We start from the raw sequence: 21612 nt of genomic DNA on the forward strand, positions 1-21612 counted from the left end.
TCACCACATGGCCATGTTATGCTCCTTATTGGGTAAGACTACACGGACGATCATCACCACACGACCATGTCATGCTCCTTCTCGGGTAAGACAACACGACCAGTCATCACCACACAACCATGTCATGCTCCTTCTCGGGTAAGGCTATACGGTCGGTCAGAGCCACACAACCTAGATCCTCTAGAAGCTCTGGACTCCCTCCCAGCTCTGCTTTGCTCCAAATCACGTCCTATCATTCAAAACAAGTTCAGAGTAGATCTCCGAACTAAGCAATGTATAATGTAAATATAAAAATTTAGAAATGAAAGTGTAACGTCTGTCCTGTAAGGTAAGGTCAGAAGGTCGGGCGTTACACGAGGCGCCTCCGGACTGTTGGAGATGCCTCAGGAGCCTTGGTGGCAACTGTGCAGGAACCAGGGAGAAGGCGCCTTCCAAGGATGCTAAAGGAGCCTTGAACGCTGGATGGAGGGCGCCCTCCATGGAGCTTGGAGGCGCCTTCGGGTGGATAAGCAGCGCAAGCATTAGAGCTTATCGGCACCGCAGAAATGGGGATAAACCTTGGCTGGATTCGCCTCCTATGGAGGTTGGAGACACCCTCAATGGCTTACTTAAGCCTGGTTCAAGTAGAGGCAAAGATCAACTTGATTTCAGCAATCTTTCTACTTCACACTGCTCAAAGGACGATCCGATAAAGCCGTAACTCGACTCCAACAACCAGAAGCCTTAAATTCTCTTTTCTTACTTGTCGGTATACTTTTATTTATTGCATTTAAAGTGTACTTTGATTTGTAAATTTCTGAAGCTATAGTGATTGGCCATCGAAAGCACTTTTACGTGCGGACTTTGGAGTAGGAATCGCCACAAGCTCTAAACCAAATAAAATCTTGGTGTTTATGTTTAAGTTTACTATTCCGCTGCGTATCTTTGATCAATTCTTTTAAAACGAACAAATTAGCCATGAACGCTATTCACCCCCCCTCTTCTAGAGCTTTTCGATCCTACAATGTCATCATTTATTCCATGCATGAGATGTGTCATGTAATCATTTATGGCATGCGTGTGATGTCATGTAGTTAATTAGTAGATTTGCATGATGACGATGAGATCTAAATCCCTTACATCAAAATATTAAAGCCTACACCTTCCGTTAATATGGTAAAATTCATAGTTTAAGTTCTTGTTTGAGTTGTTGGTCAAAGTCAAGCACAACCTAAAATTAAATAGGTTCAAACCATAGAGATACATTCTCATGATTAACGGGTTGGCTTTAACTTGAAGCGTTGATTTGTTGTGCCAAAGTCATGATCAATGTGGATAGAGGTGAAGTGGGGTGATATGCATTTGATGTATACTTGTTAATGTATTAACAACCCGATGTTTATTCAAATATCAATTAGTTGCTAGCATAATGTGATAGTTGCATATAAGCGATATGCAATCGGTAAACTTGTTACCTACCACTATAGCTAAGAATGACTTGTTAGCCAAAGTCAAAATTATTCTTATCTATAGTGGATATCAATCCATTTGGAGAAAACCTACCATCTCCCGAATTCATAGTAAGGGCTCTTGAATTTGATAAGTAAGTAGATTTTATATTCATATGTAAATTGTTTACATTTACGAAAAAAAATCATCTTTCTTAAACATGCTCAATTGTGTATTTCTAGATTATTAGAGTTAGAATGTTTTCTTTGAATTTGCACTCGACTATGGAAACAAATAAACTGACTAGGCTAACTCCAAAAGACGCATATTACCATTGTGTTAAACTTAGAATTTTTTTTGGAACTTAAAGTTTTTTTTTTACTTTTTCAAAATTATTTCTACAAAATTAGTTTTTGCAAACTTAGGAAATTATTATTTTTTTGGTGATATCAAAAATATTTTTTTACTTAGAAATTTTTTCTAAAATTATTGCAATTTTTTAGTGCTATCAAAATTATTTTTTAAAATTTTCAAAAACTTGATAAGTTTTTCAAAATGTTGAAAATCATTTTTTTAACTAAAAACTTTACTATTTTTTTTTAAAAGTTACCCTTAGATTTTTTTTTGGCACCCCATTTTTTATGTGATCAAAGGAGGAGAAGGGATGATTAAGTCTAACGGAAGGTAGTTTAATCTTTTTTAAAATTTTTGCACTTTAATTGTAAATTTATTGCTTTCACTTTATGTTAGTTTACCCTAACTTAACTTGGATTACTTATATCAAAAAGGGGGAGATTGTTGGTACCCCAAGATTATTTTGATGTGATCAAACAAGTTAGGTTAGGTCCTGTTGTATTTGACCTTGTGTCTAAGTGTACAGGAAATTAGTAGCACAGGGCGTCGGGCAAAAGATATAGCTAACGATAAGGACAACACAAAAGAGAGCCGACGGGCTTGGTGCATCTGAGGGATGAGGAACTACGGATGTAACGCCTGAAAATTCTCAAAACTATTTTAGGAATATTCTATGATTTTTCTGGAATTATTAGATATTTTTCCGGAATTTTCCGAGTAGCGGATGTAGCAAAAATTATTAGAAAAGTAAAATGGCTTAAGCGGGAATCGAACCCGGGACCTCTCGGGTCCGCTAAACCTTTAGTTAGCCTTAGTAACCGGTGAACCCAGCAGGGCCGTGCTGAGAGAAAGGAGAATCAAATATATTTATAATTGAGTTGGGCCAAAATACCCACTTAATATAAATAGGAAAACATAAGTTGGTTTGGTTTATTTTTGTGTTGGTTCGGCAACTTCTCCTTCACCCTAACCTCACCGACGCCACCTCTCCCTCTCCTCCCTCTCTCGGCGCCAACCACAAGGAGACCTAGGGTTCTCTCCCTAGAGCCCCAAGGACATCTTCCAGCGATAACTCCGACACGAGGACGCTCTCCTTCGCGAGGGGAACGCTTAGACGCGAGAAGATCGTCGAGAAGTCGTCTCCACCGGAATTCTAGCGAATAGAATTGTAAGGAAATTAGCGTACCAGGTAAGAAACCCCTCACCTGCAGTATAAGTAGCTCTCGCGTGTTTTCTTTTATGCATTAGATTAGTTTTATTGAATTTTGTCAGCATATAGTGTGTATTTTAACTCTTCTCACAGATTTAGGGATTAGTGAGCATCTCTAGATGGGCCGAGCACGTGTATCCTCTGTAGATAGGGGTTTAGACGCTGCTGGGTGCCTAGAGGTGGTCTCCCTGATCGAGAGGAGAGTTAGAGAGCGCCAAATGCTCGACAAAATGCCTAGCATAGTCCTATGATACAGTGGGCATTTAGTTAAATGCCATAGAACATGTTAATTAACATGATCAGTTTTTATTCCAGCTTTTACGAGACTCGATGTCCAAATGAGTGGGCTCCCACAGTCGCCTCTAGGTTCAGACAACCTAGTTCTAGGTTCAGATAACCTAGATTCAGCAAAATAGTATTAGCTATTTCAGTATTTTACTTTTCAATGGCACTGTACTGGATTAGATATCCATTGGGTTGGGCTCCCATAGTCGTCCCTAGGTTTAGCTAACCTAGTAAACCCTACTAGATTCGGAACTTGCAATCCCTGGTCTAGTTAGGGATGCGCGCACAGTAAGTACAGTTGCCAGGGCCCATCAGCAGCATGTTTAGTATTTTCACTTACTATATGTACATGGTTTTCAACCTTTCACAAATTAGTTCGTGAATTCAGTACAGTCCTAGCAGTAGCTCAGTATTAGCTTAGCTCAGTTTCTTAGTATCAGCTTAGTTCTTCATTGATACCATGTGATTGATATCATGTTCAGCTTTAGATATGCCATGATTGTATGCTTATATGCCATGCCATGTTTAGTTTATTCAGTATACTTAGCATATCCTTTCAAACAGCATGATTTAAAATCATATTTGCATCGTATGCATGTTTTAGTGAGGTAGATGGTTTCTTACTAAGCTTTTTAGCTTACAGATACTATTTTCCTTATACTGCAGATACAGGTAAAAGGAAAATGGACTAGCAGTGGAGGCTGGAGGTCAATGCAGATCAAGATGTGTGTGGAAGGAACTGGAATAAAGATCCTAGGGATCTAGTTTTATTTTATTATGCATTGGAACGTGTTCAGTATGCATTAGTACTTATAGCAAGCGTTATCTTATGTTTCTGTGAGTTAGCAAGAGAACAGTTTAAAACCTTGTTAGTTTTGGTTTCCATATGCTTACATGCCATGAATTAGTATTCTATGCCTTGATCATGTTTAGTATGTTAGCCATTACCTGGTAGAATGTTTCTCTTAGCTTTTATAGTGTTGTGTAATGACTTTGGCATGCATCAGTGCTGATATCGGGGCGTCTGAAATCGAAACCCACGATCGGTCGCCAGATCGATCGGTCTCGATCGGTCGAGACCGATCGGGGACTGGTTTCGACGAAGCTTGTTGGTTCGATCGATCCGTGGATCGATCGGAGCTCGATCATGAAAAAATGGCTCAGCGATCGGTCGGTGAGCGATCAAGAAGCCACCGATCGTGTCATTGACCGATCGGGGATCACCGGATCGGTCGGCGCACCGATCCAGCATGTCGTGATTGCAGTGTAGTTTGTGGATCGGTCGGTTGAACGATCCGGAGTTTCCTACCGTGCCAGTATCAGTAGATCGGTCTGTGGATCGATCCGAAGTTTATTATCAGTTGTAAACACCTCCCCTAGCATGTGTACAACTCATAGGTACACCCAGAACACTAAGTTAAACTTTACAGCATTTAGTTCAGTAAAATTTTAAATTAGCCAGTTTTCATTCCGCATTAATAGTCCAGCACAGCATAATGTGATGGTCCGGCCTCGCAGCCTAGCTAGTAGGAGGCGGGTCGTTACAGAGTGGTATCAGAGCAGTGTTCCATACTTCCTACACACACATCAGCATTGAACCTACAGCTTCCAAGTAAGAATACCTCTACTTTACTTATGCTTTCTGTTTCCTTGTTATAGTTCATGTTTATAGATAAACTGCTACATGATAGTATGTGATAGTATATAACATGATAACGATAGTTATACAATTATGATTGTAATAGTTATTCATGTTCTGTCCTCTATGTCTTTAGCAATGGCACGAGGACGCCCAGCTAGAAGGGCACTAGCTACTGAGCCCCAGAAGAGGGCAGTTCAGTGCCTCCTCCCGACCTTACAAGATTAGTGGCTCGATTCTGAAGAACAGGAGATAGCCACCGAAAGGATAATCGAGAGTACCCCACAGTCACCGGAACCGAACCCCGACGACCCGTAAGTCTTAGAGGTTCCACCACCAGCCTACAGCACCAATAACACCAGCAGCCCCAGCAGTTGAGCCAAGAAAGGAAGCCTATCCGATCCAGTGGCAGAGTCAAGCCAGAGAACTTCTCGGGCACTAGTGAACCATGGGACGCACAAGTCCGGTTCAAAACACCGGAGAGCACGATGGAGCTTCGGACCGCCGAGAAGGTGAAGTGTGCCTCCTTACGCCTGACAGGAGACGACGCATGTGGTGGGAAAGAATCGAAACGAAGCGCCCAGTGAGATGTCATGGGTGACTTCAAGAAGAAATTCTTGAGGAGTTCTTTCACATACGGGTTACAAACCGCCACTCCGACGAGTTGGTGAGTTTCGTCAGGGCAACCTTTCAGTTGAGGAAGCCGTGAAGAAATTCAACAGGTTGGCTCGTCTATGCCCAGAGCTAGTCAGCACAGAGAAGGAACGAATCCGGTTGATGCTCAAGATGCTGAGGCCAGAGATAGCAGTGAACGTGGCTGGTGGCATACATAAGCCACAAACCACAGAGGAGTTAGTGAGCAGTGCCTTGACCACAGAGCATTACCAGAACAGCATAAAGCAGCAGAAGCAAGTCTCCTCAGAGTCCAAAGGCCAAGGAAACTCTCACACTCAAAAACAGCAAGGCCACTGCTCTAACTGGAAAGGGAACTCCAACAACAAGCGCAAATCAGGGGGTGACCCAAAAGGAGGACCATCTAGCAAGCGACCCAGTTATCCAAAGTGTGCTACATGCGGGAAATTCCACCCAGGGGTTTGTCGCAAGGGCACACGAGGATGCTTTGAATGTGGACAAGAAGGGCACATGGCCAAGCAGTGCCCGAACAAGCCACAGCAGATTCAGTATGCAGGCCAGCCAGCTCAGTTATATCAGATGCAGGCCGCTCTAGAAGGTCCACTTATCAGCCAGGGTAGATTAGAAGCCCCTCCAGCTACGGCGAATGCGAGGATCTACTCACTCACCAGAGAGGATGTAGCTAATGCCTCGACAGTTGTCACAGGTCAGATTAGCATTTTACAGTATAGTGCTACTGTTCTATTTGATACTAGGGCAACTCATTCATATATAGCCAGGATGTTCTCCGAAAAATTAGAAATACCCTCAGAGGTACTCAGTGGTCAGTTTTTGACGGCACTACCTTCAGGAGAGATCATGGCATCCACGCACTGGCTCAGAGCAGTGCCGGTCATTATAGACAGAGAGCTCTTTTGTGATCCGATAGTGCTAGAGATGACCGACTATGATGTTATCTTTGGAATGGACTTTCGATCGATACGGTGCTACCATAGAGTGTCGTAAACTGAAAGTCATCTTCCAACCTGAAGCGGCATTGCAATTGTCGGTGAACCAAAGAGAAAGGCCAAGAAGTTTCTCTCACCTATGAAAGCACTGATGGATTCGGGATGTATGAGATTCCTAGCACACGTAGTCAATGCCAGCCAGGACAAGAACCAACAGCTAGCAGAGGTTCGAGTCGTATGTGACTATCCAGCAGTCTTCCCTGAAGAGTTACCAGGCTTAGCACCAGACAGGGAGATTGACTTTGAGATAGAGCTCATTCCCGGTACAAACCCTATCTCCAAAGTGCCTTATCGCGTGGCTCCAGCAGAACTGAAGGAACTTCAGGAGCAACTACAGGAGCTGCTTGACAAGGGTTTCATACGCCCGAGTCATTCACCATGGGGAGCGCCTGTATTGTTCGTGAAGAAGAAGGATGGAGGCATGCGACTGTGCATAGACTACAGATCACTGAACCAAGTCACGATCAAGAACAGGTATCCCCTTCCCAGAATCGATGAACTGTTCGACCAGCTGAAGGGAGCAGCAGTGTTCTCTAAGATAGATCTCAGATCAGGTTATCATCAGGTAAAGGTTAAAGAAGGGGATATACCCAAGACAGCATTCAGAACCAGATACGGACACTACGAGTTCGTAGTCATGCCCTTTGGCGTGACCAATGCTCCAGCTACATTCATGGATCTCATGAACAGAGTATTCAGGGAGTATTTAGATAAGTTTGTTATTGTGTTTATCGATGACATTCTTATCTACTCAGGAACTCAGGAAGAACACTCAGAGCACCTAAAACTAGTATTGCAGACCCTTCAGCAGAACCAGCTATACGCCAAGTTCACGAAATGTGAATTTTGGCTAGATCAGGTGTCCTTCCTGGGTCACATCATCTCAAAGGATGGTATTATGGTAGATCCCAGCAAGATAGAAGCAGTAAGTAACTGGAAGAGACCTAAGAACGCCAGCGAAATCAGGAGCTTTCTGGGATTAGCAGGATATTACAGAAAGTTTGTAGAGGACTTCTCCAGGATAGCCTCCCCACTGAAAGCTCTTACCAGAAAGAACAGGAAATTTCAGTGGACAGAGGACTGTGAGAATAGCTTTAGCGAGCTAAAAAGGAGATTGACCAGTGCTCCCATTTTGGCTCTACCAGACAACACCAGCAGCTTTGACATCTATAGTGATGCCTCTAAGTTGGGACTAGGAGCAGTACTGATGCAAAACAGCAAGGTGATCGCCTATGCCTCCAGACAACTCAAGGATTATGAGAAGAATTACCCTACTCATGACCTTGAGCTTGCAGCAGTAGTGTTCGCTCTCAAAATTTGGAGACATTACTTTTATGGAGCTCAGTGCAGAGTGTATACAGATCATCAGAGTCTGAAGTACTTCTTCACTCAGAAGGATCTGAACATGTGACAGCGCAGATGGCTTGAGCTGGTCAAAGACTACGATATAGACATCCTCTACCATCCAAGGAAAGCCAATAAGGTAGCCGACGCACTTAGCAGAAAATCCAGTGCTACCTTATTATCTCTTACAGCCATGTCACCGCCCCTACAGAAGGAGATCGTAGATTTCGGTCTCGAACTCATCGTTGGGCAGCTCTCTACTATGACCTTAGAGTCTACCTTGCTTGGTGATATTCAGTCAGCTCAGGAGCAGGACCCTGAAATTCAGAAAATCAAGCAAGGGCTAGTAGAATCAGAAAGTAGAGAATTCAGAGTGTCTGATAGCGGGGTGTTGTATTTTGGTGACAGACTCTGTGTTCCAGATCAGGAGGAGCTACGGAGACAGATTTTAGATGAGGCTCACAAGACTCCCTATGCGATGCATCCAGGTTCCACCAAAATATGTCAAGACCTGAAGAACCAGTTTTGGTGGCCCGGGATGAAGCGAGACATCGCCAGATATGTTAGCATCTGCCTCACCTGTCAGAGGGTCAAGGCAGAACATCAGCGCAGCCTATACAGATTCTAGAATGGAAGTGGGAGGATATCTCTATGGATTTCATAGTGGGACTGCCCAGAACCACGAATGGTTTTGACGCCATCTGGGTAATAGTCGACAGGTTAACTAAATCAGCCCACTTCTTAGCTATCAAGATATCCTACTCCATGGAGAAGCTAGCTCAGTTGTATCTCCAGGAGATCGTCAGACTACATGGAGTCCCACGAACCATCATTTCAGACAGAGACAGCAGATTCACATCACACTTCTGGGAGTGTGTACAGTCAGCGTTGGGCACTAAGTTAAAGTTCAGCACAGCATTCCATCCTCAGACAGATAGTCAGACGGAGCGAGTAAATCAAGTACTCGAAGATATGCTCCGAGCATGTGCCCTAGACTTCAAGGGAAGTTGGTGCAAATATCTGAGCTTAGCAGAATTTGCATACAATAACAGCTATCAGGCCACTATCGGCATGGCACCTTACGAGGCTCTCTATGGGCGGAGGTGTAGATCTCCAATCTGCTAGTATGAGAGTGGTGAACAGAAAGAACTAGAACTTCAGACAGATCTAGTAGCAGATACCACAGCAGCTATACAGCAGATCCGCCAGAGGATAGAGAGCCGCCAGAAAAGCTATGCTGATACACGGCGCAGACCCTTAGAGTTTTCAGTCGGGGATACAGTGTTCCTCAGAGTAGCTCCCATGAAGGGAGTGATGCGTTTTGGGAAGAAGGGCAAACTTAGTCCCAGATATGTGGGACCATACCTTATTAGCATAAGAGTGGGCAAGGTAGCATATGAGCTAGAGCTACCCCAGGAAATGTCAGCTGTCCACAACGTATTTCATGTCTCTATGCTGAAGAAGCACACCCCAGATGCCACCCAGGTGATTGAGCCCCAGTCGGTACAGATCCGCGAAGACCTCAGCTATGATAGTCGGCCTATTCAGATAATAGACCGAGCAGTTAAGAAATTGCGGAACAAGGAAGTACCATTAGTCAAAGTCATTTGGCACAGTCACACAACAGAAGAGGCAACTTGGGAGACAGAAGCCAGCATGAGACAGAAGTACCCAGAATTATTCTAAGTTCGAGGATGAACTATTTATAAGGTATGGGGGATTGTAACGCCCGAAAATTCTCAAAACTATTTTAGGAAAATTCTATGATTTTTCTGGAATTATTAGATATGTTTCCGGAATTTTTCGAGTAGCGGATGTAGCAAAAATTATTAGAAAAGTAAAATGGCTGCTTAAGCGGGAATTGAACTCGGGACCTCTCGGGCCCGCTAAACCTTTAGTTAGCCTTAGTAACCGGTGAACCCAGCAGGGCCGTGCTGAGAGAAAGGAGAATCAAATATATTTATAATTGAGTTGGGCCAAAATACCCACTTAATATAAATAGGAAAACATAAGTTGGTTTGGTTTATTTTTGTGTTGGTTCGGCAACTTCTCCTTCACCCTAACCTCACCGACGCCACCTCTCCCTCTCCTCCCTCTCTCGGCGCCAACCACAAGGAGACCTAGGGTTCTCTCCCTAGGGCCCCAAGGACATCTTCCGGCGATAACTCCGGCACGAGGACGCTCTCCTTCGCGAGGGGAACGCTTAGACGCGAGAAGATCGTCGAGAAGTCGTCTCCACCGGAATTCTAGCGAATAGAATTGTAAGGAAATTATCGTACCAGGTAAGAAACCCCTCACCTGCAGTATAAGTAGCTCTCGCGTGTTTTCTTTTATGCATTAGATTAGTTTTATTGAATTTTGTCAGCATATAGTGTGTATTTTAACTCTTCTCACAGATTTAGGGATTAGTGAGCATCTCTAGATGGGCCGAGCACGTGTATCCTCTGTAGATAGGGGTTTAGACGCTGCTGGGTGCCTAGAGGTGGTCTCCCTGATCGAGAGGAGAGTTAGAGAGTGCCAAATGCTCGACAAAATGCCTAGCACAGCCCTATGATACAGTGGGCATTTAGTTAAATGCCATAGAACATGTTAATTAACATGATCAGTTTTTATTTCAGCTTTTACGAGACTCGATGTCCAAATGGGTGGGCTCCCACAGTCGCCTCTAGGTTCAAACAACCTAGTTCTAGGTTCAGATAACCTAGATTCAGCAAAATAGTATTAGCTATTTCAGTATTTTACTTTCGAGTGGCACTGTACTGGATTAGATATCCATTGGGTTGGGCTCCCATAGTCGTCCCTAGGTTTAGCTAACCTAGTAAACCCTACTAGATTCGGAACTTGCAATCCCGGGTCTAGTTAGGGATGCACAGTTGCCAGGGCCCATCAGCAGCATGTTTAGTATTTTCACTTACTATATGTACATGATTTTCAACCTTTCACAAATTAGTTCGTGAATTCAGTACAGTCCTAGCAGTAGCTCAGTATTAGCTTAGCTCAGTTTCTTAGTATCAACTTAGTTCTTCATTGATACCATGTGATTGATATCATGTTCAGCTTTAGATATGACATGATTGTATGCTTATATGCCATGCCATGTTTAGTTTATTCAGTATACTTAGCATATCCTTTCAAACAACATGATTTAAAATCATATTTTCATCGTATGCATGTTTTAGTGAGGTAGATGGTTTCTTACTAAGCTTTTTAGCTTACAGATACTATTTTCCTTATACTGCAGATACAGGTAAAAGGAAAATGGACTAGAAGTGGAGGCTAGAGGTCAATGCAGATCAAGATGTGTGTGGAAGGAACTGGAATAAAGATCCTAGGGATCTAGTTTTATTTTATTATGCATTGGAACGTGTTCAGTATGCATTAGTACTTATAGCAAGCGTTATCTTATGTTTCTGTGAGTTAGCAAGAGAACAGTTTAAAACCTTGTTAGTTTTGGTTTCCATATGCTTACATGCCATGAATTAGTATTCTATGCCTTGATCATGTTTAGTATGTTAGCCATTACCTGGTAGAATGTTTCTCTTAGCTTTTATAGTGTTGTGTAATGACTTTGGCACGCTTTAGTGCTGATATCAGGGGCCTGATACGAAATCAGAAACCCCTGATCGGTCAGCAGACCGATCAGGGAGTCTCTGATCGGTCGGTAGACCGATCAGGGACCTGGTTTCTGCGAACAGAAGCTTCTGTTCGTTCCCTGATAGATCCGTGGATCGATCAGGAGCTGGGTCGCGAAAAAAATGGCTCACTGATCGGTCAGCAGACCGATCAGTAAGCCACTGATCGGTCTCATTGACCCATTAGGGACCAGCTGGATCGGTCGGCAGACCGATCCAGCAGCGTACAGGATTGCAGTGTAGTTTGTGGATCGGTCGGTTGAACGATCCGGAGTTTCCTACCGTGCCAGTATCAGTAGATCGGTCTGTGGATCGATCCGAAGTTTATTATCAGTTGTAAACACCCCCCCTAGCATGTGTACAACTCATAGGTACACCCAGAACACTAAGTTAAACTTTACAACATTTAGTTCAGTAAAATTTTAAATTAGCCAGTTTTCATTCCGCATTAATAGTCCAGCATAGCATAATGTGACGGTCCGGCCTCGCAGCCTAGCTAGTAGGAGGCGGGTCGTTACAACGAAAGAGTACGCGGGTGGACGAGAAGGAGGCGCGCGACGTTTCCGAGAGACGAGAAGCCAGGAACGGAAGCTTGCTCGAGAAGGCCAGAAGTTGGGTTCGGATGAGCCCTATTCTGGATGACCGAAATCACCCAAGCAAATGGACCCAGAGCGAAAGACCCAAAGCGAAGCAAGTGGAGCCAAAGCCGGAGGCCCGGAGAGAAAGTCAATAAAATATTGACTTTCCCCTTTGGGGCGGCCAAAACCCAAATTTATCAAGATCGATGTGGACTTTGACCGACGCATCGGGGATAGAGTTCTATCCCACTCCAGGCGCTTGGAACCCTTCCAGGTGGCCCGAGCAAGGCTATATAAGTAGCCTTGCTCCCAAAGCTTCATAACAACAAGAAATAGTGCAACAACACTTGCAGATGCTTTCTGTTTTGTTTAGCTTTCTTTTTCTATGCGTTCATTATTGTAAGAGGCTTCTCCACCTAAAGAAGATTCTTAGTGTGATTCAATTGCCTTGGATTAACAACCTTCCTGGTTGTAACCAAGTAAATCTGTGAGCCTCATCTTTTTAGTTTAACTTTTATTTATTCTTATGTAAGTGTTTGTTTAAGTTATAAGCCGAGGAATGTACTTTTGTTTGTTTTTATGCAGGGACTATTCCCCCCCCCCCCCCCCCCCTCTAGCTAGCCGCCAAGGGTCCTAATAAAGAGGATTGTAACAGAGAAGCTAGATGCTAAGTTTGATAAGTGTCTATTGATTGGTTACCCAAAGGAAACAATGGATTACCAATTCTATGATCCCTTAAAATAAAAGATGTTTATTTCAAGGCATATTGTATTTCTAGAGAAAGGATTTCTCTTGCAAGAAAACAAGTGGGAGTGAGGTTGAATTAAGAGTAGTTCAAGTGACTCCAATAGATACAAAAGAGACGCCTAAATAAAACCCATAGCTGATTAATCACTGGGATGAGGTAATAGTTGAACTTATTAATACATCGTCACTTCATAGATCTAGTAGGGTACGTCTAATTCCTGAGAAATATGGATTTCTTATAAGTGAATCGAGAGGCCTGCCACTCATTGTGGACGAGGAGCCTACTAGTTATGAAGAAGTTCTGAAAAGTTCAGAAAGGAACTCGTGGTTGAGAACCATGAAATCGAAAATGGATTCTATGTATAACCAAGTTTGGAACTTAGTGCATCCACCTAAAGGTATAGTACCTATTGGGTGCACGTGAGTTTTTAAGATGAAAAATAGACATGGATGAGAGTTTGATTTCTCACAAAAATCCATATGAACCTTGAGTGTATATAAAGGTTAGTAGGAGTGTAATCATGTTCCTAGTATTATATGTTGTTGACATATTACATTACATCTAGGAAATGATGTGCCCATTATACAGACAGTTAAATTTAGTTGTCCAAGACATTCTCCATGAAAGACATGAGAGAAAAACCTATATCCTTTGAATTTAAATCTATAAAGATAGATCGAATATGTTGCTTAGTCTTTCATAGTCTACATATATAGACCGAGTGTTAAAGTGGTTTAGCATGTCAGAATCCAAGAAAGGTTAAGATTCACTTTTCAAAGTCTATGTGCCTAAGCACATATGATGAAAGGATTCACATGAATTAGATCCATTGGCACAAGCTATAAGATCAATTATATGTGTTGTGTTATGTACGAGGTTCGGTATATCATATGCTTTGAATGTTACTAGCAGATATTAATCAGATCCAAGCTTGGATCATTGGGTGGTTGTCAAGACAATCCTTAAAACTAATGATTTGATCTTGGAATATGGAAGAGGTGATAAGATTATACATAAGTATACTGATCCTAGTTTCCATATAGACAAGGATGATTCCAAATCCAAGCATGACATGTATTCACCTTAAAATGTAAGTGCAATAAATTGGAAAGGTTCCAAGTAAGAAACAATCTAAACATGTGCTTCGTCACTATCATATGATCAAGATATCATGAGTAGGAATGAAATACAAATTGAGAGAAATTTCCACCAAAAGGAACCTAGTGGATCCTTTCATGAAACCTCTATCTCAAAACGAGTTTTGAGTTATGTAGAGACCTACGGTGTTGGACAACATGGCGATTAGCATTATGGCAAGTGGAAGTGTTAGTTTTTAAGGGATGTCCTAAGGCAATCACCTTATGATTTTCCTATTTATTTGATAAATATAGATTCATTATCTAGGTGCACATTCTTTATGTGTATAATTGGATCTTAAACTCACATACTGAATGTCCGTGATACGATTCATGGCATGAGAGAACTTATGATTGAATCATAACTTGTGAGTATCTCTATATGTGTAATTATGAATGTATTGGAATATTCCCTAGTCGATGAATTGATGAGTTCTGACATCATCGATTTTGATAGACTATCACGGGTCATACTCTTTGGTTTAACCAAGCAGTTATTTCTTACTAACGGAGGCATTGGGATGTCGAGAGTTAAACGTGGATGCTAGTTATGGTAACTAATTCATTGGAGTAACCTGCTGTAAGACTTCATATAGTTCTCTACATATATAGATATGTCAATGAAGCTCTTACTGCAGCTCGAGTGTAAGTTTCCTTTGACTTGAGGTATACAAGTCATCTTGGTCATGGAAACTTATACGTTGACATCTTAAGCAAGCATCTTATTGAGGTGTGTACCCAGGATGATTGGGTATAAGTTGAAATGTCTGAAGGTGTTTGGATAGCCCATAGAGGATTCATCGCTCCTTGTGAGGAGATGTATACCCTATGATCACTCATTAGGATTATTACTCAAAATCTTTGGTCAAAGCATTACATGTTAAGAGTACGAAACTCTTAGACACATGTCAGAGTAATTTAAATCTACAAAACAAGGAAGTATTACTTGGGCTAGGTGTGACGTAGTCAACCTAGTGGGGACTGACACATAAACCATGTCCTGAATTAAGTGGGTATAAGATCAGTGAAAGGAATATAACATGACTTTCTATAGTTGTTGAAAGGTTTGGAAGTGGTTACGAGATCAACCTATGATTTTGTGATTAATTGGGGATTATGATATACTACTAGGTATCACTCATGATCATTCCATAATTAATGGTTAATTATAGATGACCAACATAATCGGGAACCTATAAGGTCACATGTACTATGAGTTTATATAAGAGACATAAAATGAGTTTGAGAATTGGATTCTTAGATCGAGAGAGATTAAGTCTGGTTAGACCAGACGAAGGGCAAATATCGAATCAGAATGGTGCAACGGAAGCACGGATGAGCCATGTCTTTTGAAGATGAGTTGGACTCTCTTTAGTTTAATTCTAAACCAAATTAGTTTGGTTTAATTAAAAGAGGTTTGGTTATTCAACAATATGGTTTGGTTTTGAACTAAACTTAAGAATATTGGTATGGATTATAGGTTAAAGGATATGAGTTTGGATTTGTGTGTGTGTGTGTGTGTATATATATATATATATATATATATATATATACCACAAGAAGCTTCAGCTTCTCATCTCCTACGTGCTCAGCCCCAATGGCAAGTGGCTAACGCTAGCCAATAGCCGCCCCACACCAGCTGAAGTCGTCGTCGCCGCTCAAACAACAAGAGGCGCTGCCTCTTTGCTAATCGCTGCCGAACATCAACGAGCAGCACCTACTGCTACTATTTAAAGGGTTTCCATCGTTGTTAGTGAGCAGATCTAACTGACAGATGTCCGACGCCCTCCAATCAGCCGTCGTCCAGCGTGAACAGCAGTGAACTTCTACTATGTGAGTGTGCCACTATCACTGTGTTGCCGACCAGCAACGATGGTGGCCACCTGTTTCCTCCCGGTTGTCACTTGTTGACCCCAGACACTTTTGTCGTCGACTACACCACTAGCACCAATGAGATTCACCGCCGAACAACAGTGTAAGCTGCTATCACACTATGTCGCCAGATAGCCCTTGATCCGCCACTGGAAGCACTGTTCCGGACAGCAATAGTTGGTGCCAAAATCTTGCTAGTGTCGGAACTGCTGTCCCTTGAGGGCAGCGAAGTTTCAGCCTCCGAACAGTGGCTATAAAGGTTATAGTTGCTGGTTGATTTGTACCATTTGGTTGCATTTATTGCCGGATACAAATTGGACCGTGATCCCTCTCTCGGATCAAACTGTCTCCCACCTTTGGCTAGTATCGAAACGGAGACACAACTTGGACTTATTGAAGTTGTCTCGAAGATAGCTCAGCGTGGATACGAGTAGAGGCGAGGCTTCAGAGCGTCACTTGGTTGATCTCCTTCCCACTCTGGTTCATTCGATGGAATCTTCTACGCATCATTCGTTAGGTACACCCAGAGTAAATTTACTTTCTGTAAAATTTTAATTATCCGATCATGTATGGCTTATTATATCCTTGTATGCGTATGGTATGTATGATGTAATAATTAGAAATTATTATTGTTTTATTTTTCGTTGCACATGTTTACGAATTATGTTCTAGCACGTACCTGCATCGGGTTACCCAACAAATGAGGCATGGCCATGGCATGGGTTGTGCCCAGGCCCATGCCCAACTTTATTTAAGGGGAGTTCTTCCCCTTTTTCAAGGGAGGAAGGTTCTCCCCTTTGGGAGCCATCTTGGTTCTGATATGTGCCTTCTTTGGACTCTGTTCGACAATCCGAAGCCATTTTCATCGTCTCCTCAACTCCAGAAGTAAAGGATTGGATCTGAAGATCACTCAACGCATCGGATAAGTTTCTTCTCCCTTCTTTCTCTAGATTGGGTTTTGATGCTTTCAATTTCATTGTCTTTGGATTCTTTCTTCATTGTTATGAAGTAGATCATATTGTTCTAGGACTAAGGTAGTAATTGTGAGTTGGGATTGATGTTAACTCTTAGATTTGCCAATTTCCTTTCTATATGGCATTGCTTATACCTTGTAATCATTCGATTAAATGTGTGTGTGATGTGTTTGTGCTTAATTCTCATGTTCGATTGAATGATTGTGTGGATTTGTTCACCCCATAGAGGGGATGTTTTAGAACGTATAACCGGGGGACCCTAGTAACAAGGGTAACCCTTTAATCAGACATCTAGAGCATCGCTTTGAAGGGGGAAGTAATTCTCTACAAGGAGGTGTAGAATTAGGCTTATTGGGCTATTTTTATATTCATACTATCTAGTGTTTGGTACATTCTTTTGGATGTATGACTGGGAGGCCCTAGTGACATGGGTAACCCTTGAATCGAACTTCATAGGAATGCTTTTCATTAGGTAGCCTTGGATGTCAATATAAATGACACTCCGACATAACCGTAGCGAGAAAGTGTCGGTAATGAATTGACCCTCCTACATGTGCATAGGGATAGAGGATTGATAATTGGTGATCCTTAGTTCATTGATTAGCATCACAATGAAACCGAATCCCTCGAATGTTTTCCAAACCAAGTTATTCAACCAACTCTCTCTTTCTCTCTCAACTTCTCTCTCTTTATTCCTCTTTCTCTTAATCTACTTCTTTAGTGTGAGATTCTCAACCAACATTCCTTTAGCTAATTTATTGTGAGTAATCTATAGTGCTTATAACCAGTTCTCATGGGAGCGATAATCTTTTATTACTTGACGATAATTGTGCACTTATAGATTTTACACATCAAGTTGATCCAATCGATCTGATTAATTCCGTGAGCTTTTGCTCACAGAAAAATCCAGTTCAATCAATCAGCTAATCGATTGAATACCCCCTGATTGATTGGGTTTCTAATTTCTCTGAATTCAAATTCAGTCGAAATTCAAAAATTCCTAAATAATTATCTGTTTTTTCAAAAATCACATTGTAGACATTATTTAAGTCATATACTATCAGGAAAAAATAGTTTTCTAAGAAAATAACTCTTATTTTCAAAGATTGACACAAAACTTGAAACCATTGAAAACTTCAATATTTTTCTCTAGTTTGTGTTTAACTATACAAAGGTTATTCCTATCAAAAAATAGCCTTCACCAAGGTTTTTCAAAAGCATTTTGAAATAATTTTCAAAACCAATTTCCAACCATATTGCTTGGGATAAATGCACATGAATTATACATTAGGTTTTCCAATGATTATATGACACATAACTATGTGTTTTGATGAACCTAAAATCCAAAAAGATACACTAAATCAACATGTTAAGTTTTTTTAGTCCTCCTTACATCTCACTTGTATCTAATGTGCACTAAAATACATACAAGCCACCTTATAGTCTTTGTGAGATGCAGTTATTGGTTTTCCCTAATCTAAGGGTTCATGCATATCTATCTAAGCATTTAAATTATGATTATCCACTTAGGATATCATTTGATAACTAATGTCATTGTTCTTAACTATAAGGAATTAAAATAATGCATGATGGTTTATGACATACAACAAAATAAATAATTTTTAAAAGAGAACATACTATTGCTACATGATGTATGTATAACATGACATGATATTTTTCATAATGATATGAATGCAAAATATGATATCATGACATATGATGGGCAAGCAACATGGTAATTTAGCATAAAGAATATACTTAAATTGTCTATCTAAGTATCCCTAATTAATTGCTAAATCAAAATTAATCCTAAGTTGCCCTCTCCCAAGAAAATGCCAAAACCCCAACTTGGTATTTCTTTTGCTTCTTATTTGTGTTAATTTTTAATTAAGTCCAAATCTTTAAATTTTTGACACATTTTACCCTTCCAAAAGAGTAAACATTTAAAACCCATATTTTCAAAGGTTAACAAAACCTTAAAAATACCTCCAAGTGTCAACTTCATCAAGGTTAGGTTAACTACCATTCCAATTGGAGTGGACACTCTCTAACCACATCTAGGGTATAGATAACACACTCTTAGGAATCCAAAATCTATTGGTACTCCTTGGGTATGCTAGATACTCACTTGGAATAACTTTCTTAGTTACCTTCTTAATGACCTTCCTAGGCTTCTTAGAAGCCTTGGTTATGCTAGTCTCCTCTAGGTCAACTCTAGGGATAACTTTCCTTGTAACCTTCTTAATGACTTTCTTAGGCTTCTTAAAATCCTTAGTCACATTGGTCTTTTCAAGGTTACTTTTAGGGATAACTTCTCTTGTTATCTTGACTTGACCACTAGACCTAGAGTTAGTTCCATAACTATATGAAACTCTAAGATAAGAAGGGGCATCCTTCTTAGCTTAAAGTTTGTATTCCAAACCTCTCCTACCATTGGATGGCTCTATCTATCCCTAGATTTTTGTCCTTAGACCCTTGAACACCATTTGTTATTTTCTTAAGGGTCCTTTCTAATTTATCAAGTCTTGACATCAAGATTTGGTTTTCCATCCTTAAATCCTAAAATTTTGATTTTTTATCAAATCCTTGAGTTTTTCTTTTATTAGGTACACATCTAATTTCCTTAGAATTTTTGCCTAAATTATTTTTTTACCTTCCTATCCTTAGGTGAGGTAGTCCTAGCATGATATGAAACATATTTTTTCTTAATCCTATTATGCTTTCTATTTTTATGATAATTAGTATTAAAATGGTATAAACTTGACCTAGCATGATTTTTATCATTACTTAGAGGAATTGCATCAATGAATAATACCTTGGGTTTACTATTTAGAGCTCCCCCTTGACTTGAGCTTCCTCCTTGACTCTTGACCAGAATCTTCCTCCTTGAACATTGACTCCGGTGGTGCCCCTTTTTCTTGCACAAGAAACACATAATGTGTTCCTTGCCTTTGCGTACTCTAGGGCCGACCTCCTTGGACTTCTCCTTGCCCTTGGGTGCCACTTGATCTTTCATCTTGGTCAATTTTGAACACTTACTCTTGTAGTATCCATTTTCCCTACACTCAAAGCAAATGATATAACTTTTATTATTAACAATTGAAATTGTTATACCTTTACTTGTAGGGGTGGCACATGATTCTCCATTTAATCTAGATGTAGAGTCTTCTTCTTGATCCGACATTGATGGTCTACACTCCCCCTCAATCCCTGAGGTGGATGCCTCTTCATCTTTATCCTCGGATGTTGAGCATTCCTCAACCTCCGAATCCTCGTGCATATGAAATAAGAAGTATGCTTTGTTGACTTTGTCCTTGTACTCTCTTAAGGATGGATCTTCTTGAATTTTTTCTCCTTTGGAAGATGAGCATCTCTCAACCTTCAAATCTTCTTTTTCATGATCCAATGAGTCTCCCTCTTTGGATTCATCTTGATTTGGTATAGTGGAGGGGTCTTCATGAACCTTTGACAATTTACTCTAAAGCTCTTTGGCATCTTAGGATTCTCTAATCTTGCTCAAAATGTTAATCGGCAATAGATTGACCAATAATTTGGTCACTTTGTCATTTACCTCACTTCTTTGAATTTGTTCCTTGCTCCAATTACTCTTCTTGATAATTTTGCTTTTGCTATCCCTTAGAGCTTCAAAGCCTTCCATTAAAGAAAACCATTGCTCTATCTCCACCATCAAGAAATTCTCGATCCTTGATTTCCAAAGATTAAAGCTCATCAATGTGAATGGTGGAGGCATCTTTGTGTCATGTCTAAGTCCATCTCAGAAATTCATCTTGAAGTTGAGCTAGTTGATGAAGTCTTTGACTTTATTGAGCTTTGGGCTTTAACTTCTTCTTCTTCCTCTAGCTCTTTACCCTTTCCAGTGATGAGTGCGATGAAGAGTGACCTTGCTCTGATACCATTGTCGGAACACTCTGAAGCTAGAGGAGGGCTTGAATAGCTTGCTCGCTTCGTCGATGATGATCTTTTGTAGCGAAAATACTCGAAGCAAAGCTCCCCAATGGTAACACAAGGATTTACTTGGTATCCAGCTCAAAATGAGATGACTAATTCAAGGATCCACACACGAGCACACGGGTGGATTAGATCCAATTGAGTCCAAATGGGTGGACTTAATCTCTATAAGGTTGGGCTCACACTTGATTGACACACAAACACAACTAATTGACATTAAAGTAACTAAACTCAATTAAGTGATCTAATGCTTCAATGCATATAAAGAGGGTTTGAATTAAATGGATGTAGATTTAATGTGTAGATCCAATAACTCGGTTCATTAACATTGATGGGCTATTAATGAGACATGGGCTTTTATGATGGATAGTCCCCATAGATTAGGCCAAGTATAAAAGGGAAGATATAAGATTCATTAGGACATGTTGAACCTAGCTCTCCTCTTCTAGCATCTTCTCCCCCATTGAGAAGGAACATCTTCGCTGGCTCAATCCTATGGAAGACATCCGATGCGTTCGCGGGATACTCCAGTGGCAAGTAAGAGGTTATAGCATTGCGATGGAATTAGGTCAATCATTCATGAGCTATTGTCTTGTTTTTATTGTGCTTTAGAAATTGATAAAAGCTAGATTCTATTGTAGATACATCCTTCAGTTTATATATGATGTATTACAAATCTTACATATATGACCAGACAGTTTAACGCCCGAAAATTCTCAAATAAATTTTAGAAATATTCTATTATTTATCTAGAAATTTAGAATATTTTTATGGAATTTTTGGAGTAGCAGAAGTAGCAAAAC

This window comes from Zingiber officinale, chromosome 7B (genome assembly GCF_018446385.1).
Source record: "Zingiber officinale cultivar Zhangliang chromosome 7B, Zo_v1.1, whole genome shotgun sequence".
NCBI classification, from domain to species: domain Eukaryota; kingdom Viridiplantae; phylum Streptophyta; class Magnoliopsida; order Zingiberales; family Zingiberaceae; genus Zingiber; species Zingiber officinale.